Here is a 5352-nt window from a genome sequence, read left to right as displayed (position 1 = left end):
CTCCTGGTAATGAGTTAGTGAACACTGTACAATTGAGGATTGTGATGTTTTATTGGTATGTGGTGTTACTGGGTTGTGTGTTAAGCTGAAAGCTGCAAAGTCATTTTGTTTAGAAGACCGGTGATTTCTCCTAATATTGATCAACTCCTGGTAAGGAGTTTGTAAACACTGTACAATTGAGGACTGCGATGTTTTTTTTTGGTACATTGTGTTACTGGGTTGTGTGTTAAGCTGAAGCTGCAAAGTCCATTTATCCTCATGGTAATGTGTAGCTGTAAAGTCCATTTGTCCTCATGGTAATGTGAAGCTGCTAACAGTGCTAACAGAGGTTTCCATTTACTAATTTGGAATCATATTGTAGTATAGTGATCTAATTTAAATTGTCAAAAATCTGTACTGGATATGATGTTTGTGATCATACAAGTTCTTATTGAATCTTTTTGAGTATATTCTTTAGATGATAGATGTAAGTGTCCCTCTGTGTTAAGCGGAGTGTACATTCATGCGTTTTTTCCTGCTATATCTCTAACCCTTTAAAAAGAGGGAAGCTCTCCAACATGAAAGGAATAGTGATGTGAGTCTATAGTCAATCATGTAAAAGTTGCTAGTGTTTCAAACTTTCAACACAGAAACGTGGAAGAAATGATATGCATACTACACTGCACATGTAAATAATAGTCTTACATGCCTCTAATTTTTATAAGTTACTATCTCAGATGCACCTATCTTGTATACAGGTTTCATTCAGTCATTCGTGGTGGGTGCCACTGATGGATAAATCTTCTGCACTCCTGTTGACTCCTTTGCATGTCATAACACCATATAGAGATTGTTTTCTTTGCTGTAAAGTGTAATACGTATGATGCACTTTCCTGCTTGTAAACTCATTTGCAGCGTGATCAAATCTGCACTGTATAAGATGATGGAATAGCCACTTATGTTTTTTGTGATCAAGAACAAAAGCTGGTGGAATGCCATTGCTGACCACCTTTAATCTTGAAATTCCAGTATCTCCCTTTTGATGAATCTAAATTTTCTTCACACAGGAACTCCCGGGAAAACCATTTTTCTATCATCCGGTCTACGTCATGTAATACCACATTTGTTGTGATATTCCCAGCTCTCGCTATCGTACTTGATGTGTAGATAGCCGTCATCCTTCCGGGTGCTTCTGGTCGATCACTACCTGGTCCATCAATAAGTATCACATCCCATATGCTTCTATAGACCTCATTTGGCAAGTTTGTTAGTGCCAATTTGCAGCTTGATGTTTCTATAGGCCAGAATTAGGTGCACAGGCAGCTCCATCTCTTGCATGTTTTAGCAATCTGTATGCTTCTTTGGCCTTCACATCATAACTGACCTTGTAAATCCTGGTGCTGTTTGACCTTCTAACTCTTACTTTTTCAGGGGTGTCCTCCAGAATAACAGTGGTTCCTGCAGAATTAATCTTTGCCAAGCGACGGTATTGGGGTTCCCAACCAAAGATTAGAAGGTTGCAGGGTGCCCTCTGAGTGATGATGTCTGATAGAAACCGATATTCCTTTTTTGTGATCGGATTTCTATTTGGAGGAAGAGTGGAAGCCCTTGTATGGGATGTAGCTTCCTTGCAGCTTGATTCTGATAAATTGCACGTCTTTAAAAAACCTGCCCATCCAGAGCGTGGTGATGGAGAATAAGAGGATGGACATAGAAGCAAGGACGAAAACAAGTATGGTGGATTAATCTCTTACTTGTGAGAGTGATTTCCATTCTTTTCAGCTGCCTACGTTTGGTTGAATCCGAGGGTTTACAGTTGATCTGGGCAATACTGGAGGACAGATCTGGGGAGTGTGGCCAAGCGGATGAAGTCTCTGGAGGCATTATTTTCTTGTGATGTATTCTACTATTAATGAAATGAGATATAGCATCATATTTTCATGATGTGGAACTTATGAAGCTTTCAAAACTGATGGGTAGTTATGTTTGATGGTGAGGCTTGGGTTATTTTTTTGACCAAATGAACATGATTGGCTTCCATTCAAGAGTTCTTTTTCTGTTATGCTTCTTGCTTCCCACCTAATTTGCTGAAGGCGTTGCCATATTTGTGGGATTCAACCGCTACATTAAAACATACTTGTATTTAAGTTAGGAAATCATAGTACTCAAGTGTTTTGTATCACTTTTACATCAGACGGTTGTTAGATTGATTGAAAATGAAGGTTTCTGCCAAACTTAAAAGCTCACTTTAGGTTGTTTAAGGCTCTATTTGTTTGATAGAGAATAGAGGAAACTATTGCTTTTTTACTCTTAAAAGGAAGAGCTATTCTTGCACTCTGTTTTCCACAGCTTATCGTCCAAATACTTCATGCTCGATTAAAACATACAATTACATGATCTGATGTATTGCTGCAGCTATTGCTCATATAGATTTATAAATTCCCGCATTAATGCATTGATATAAACAAGAGACGAATTTATAGACAGCCAAACAATCTAAATGTGGTTTGATTTATTGGGTCAAATATCGTTTTCAAAGCAACTGATTGCCATCATCATCTTGTAGACTTGTGCTAACAAAAAAGAGCCAACGAGTGTATTTCGCAAGAGAACATACATAGCTCAAAGACCACTTTTGTGAAATCTTTTGAGCTAATCATCCATAGTAATACCTCAAAAACAACAAAAAAGTTTTATCATAGTAGTAGCAAGCAGCATGTGAACAACAAAACTAACCTAAAGAGAACAGTCATAACCTCTCTAAACATATTATTATACATACAGATTTAAGCATCATCATCGATAATGCGATTAATAAGATGTTCTTCCATCACCCTCATTAATGATATCTTTGAAGGCGGCACCACTTGGGATCATAGGCAGCACATGCTCTTGATGAAGGTACAATCACATCCAGCAGGTATGGCCCCGGAGTATCCAACATTTTCTGCATGGCAGCCCTCAACTCGCTCACCTTGGTAACACGGGCAGCAGGAATATCACAGGCTTCAGCGAATTTGAGCATATCGGGGAAGATTTCAGCCTCTTTGCAGGGTTTCCAAGGTATGTAATGCGCTCTATTGGCTTTGTAGAATCTGTCTTCCCATTGAACCACCATACCTAAATGTTGATTGTTTAAGAGCATTATCTTAACAGGCAGGTTTCCACCCTAATAGTAGCTAATTCTTGCACATTCATGATGAAACTCCCATCCCCATCAATATCGACAACCACTGACTCTGGTCGAGCCACAGCTGCTCCAATGGCAGCTGGTAGCCCAAACCCCATGGCTCTAAACCACCTGAGGTCAGCCATTGTCGAGGGTTTCGATACTTGTAATGCTGGGCAGCCCACATTTGATGTTGCCCAACACCAGTACTTATAACAGCATCACCATCGGTCAGCTCATCGAGCATCTGAATGGCGTATTGGGGAGGAATAGCCTCACCAAAGGTCTTAAAACTCAATGGAAACTTCTTCTTCTGCTCACCCAACTCCTCCCTCCAACTAGAGTAATCTAAATTCAACTTCCCTTTTCGAGACTCCAAAATCTTATTCATACCCTTCAACGCCAGCTTAACATCAGCACAAATCGACACATGAGGCTGCTTATTCTTCCCAATCTCAGCAGAATCAATATCAATGTGCACAATCTTAGCTCGGCTAGCAAACGCCTCGAGCTTCCCTGTCACACGATCAAAACCTAACCCCGAAAGCAAGCAGCAAATCCGCCTTATCAACAGCATAATTCGCGTACACAGTCCCGTGCATTCCCAACATATGAAGGGACAATTCATCATTACAAGGGTAAGCTCCTAACCCCATCAAAGTACTAGCCACCGGAATCCCTGTCAATTCGACGAATTTCCTCAATTCCTCACTAGAATTCAAACACCCACCTCCCACATACAACACAGGCTTCTTAGCCTCACTCATCAACCTCACAATCTGCTCAAGAAGCCCTTCCTCATTCGCAGAAAACTTCGATTTTGGCAGCCTAGAAACATACCCACCAAGCTTAATAGGCTGATCCCAATTAGGGACAACCAATTGTTGCTGAATATCTTTAGGAATATCAATCAAAACAGGTCCAGGCCTACCAGAATTAGCTAAATAAACGCTTCCTTAACAACTCTAGGAATATCCTCAACATCTAAAACCAAATAATTATGCTTAGTGATAGAACGAGTAACCTCAACAATAGGAGTCTCCTGAAATGCATCAGTTCCAATCATTCGGCGAGGCACCTGACCAGTGATCGCAACCAAAGGGACAGAATCAAGCAGCGCATCCGCGAGCCCCGAAACAAGATTAGTAGCACCAGGACCAGAGGTCGCAATGCACACACCCACGCGCCCAGTAGCTCGAGCATAGCCTTCCGCGGCGAAAACTCCACCTTGCTCGTGCCGGGGCAGGACGTTCCTGATAGAACCAGAGCGCGTCAGAGCTTGATGAATCTCCATTGATGCACCACCAGGGTAAGCAAACACATTGGTAACACCTTCACGCTCCAAAGCTTCAACGAGGACATCACAGCCTTTTCTGGGTTCATCAGGGCAAATCGGGAAACGTAAGATTGGGGGTTTTCATCGGTGAGAGGGGAAGGAACAGCTGTTTGGGTAGCGGATGGCGGCTTTGGGTTAGCGGATTGAGAGGCGGAGATTTGGAGAGGGCGGCGGAGGAAGGAAGATGGTGTTTTGGGGTTAGTGGGAAAAGGGAGGGAGTAAATGGAGGATTGGGGTTTAGGGGTTTTGGAAGAGAGGGTTGGGGAAAGGGGAGAAAGAAGGTTTGAGGAAGTAGCCGCCATTGATGAAGGCATTGAAGGTTGAAGAGAGAGAAATCGAAGAAGAAGAGAAAGGGTGATGACGAGTGTGATCTGGTTTTGTTAATACGGAGTAGGGTTTATTTTTGTAACGAGTGGAGGCGCTCAACTTTTGTTTTCAGCCATGGAAATGAACTAAAGTAGCATTGGGAATTTTTCTTTGAAAAAAAAAAAAAAAAAAAAAAAAAATAATAATAATAATAATATAATAATAATAATAATAATAATAATAATAGTAATAATAATAATACTCTGTAATATTTATAAAAAACACAAATTTTAAAAAAAAAAACCGGTGTTCATTAATTTAATGAATGGCGGAATTTTTGGACAAGCATCAACTGCCAATTTAGTGGGTTTGACACGTGTTTCCTAATGATTGCCAAAATAAAGAAAGAAATAGAACTTTTCTCTCTTCATTCATTCACTATAGCTTTCTCTCTCTTCGTTTTTTCTCTCTCTAAAAAGCAAGTAACTGGCGATTTCGAGCGTTTTCTCTCTCATCCATTGTTGATTTTCGAGCTTTTTCTTTCTTCTTTTTCACTGGTGAA

The 5352-nt window shown here is 40.6% G+C and overlaps 1 pseudogene; it reads right to left on the bottom strand.

Moving 5' to 3' along the window:
- Positions 1-2712: 2712 nt before the first annotated feature.
- Positions 2713-4940, bottom strand: LOC110719885 (annotated as a pseudogene).
- Between the last annotated feature and the right edge of the window lie 412 nt (positions 4941-5352).

Source organism: Chenopodium quinoa, unplaced genomic scaffold (genome assembly GCF_001683475.1).
Source record: "Chenopodium quinoa cultivar QQ74 unplaced genomic scaffold, ASM168347v1, whole genome shotgun sequence".
NCBI lineage: Eukaryota > Viridiplantae > Streptophyta > Magnoliopsida > Caryophyllales > Amaranthaceae > Chenopodium > Chenopodium quinoa.
Note: the sequence above shows the minus strand (reverse complement) of the source record. Positions and strands in the feature narration are given on the sequence as shown.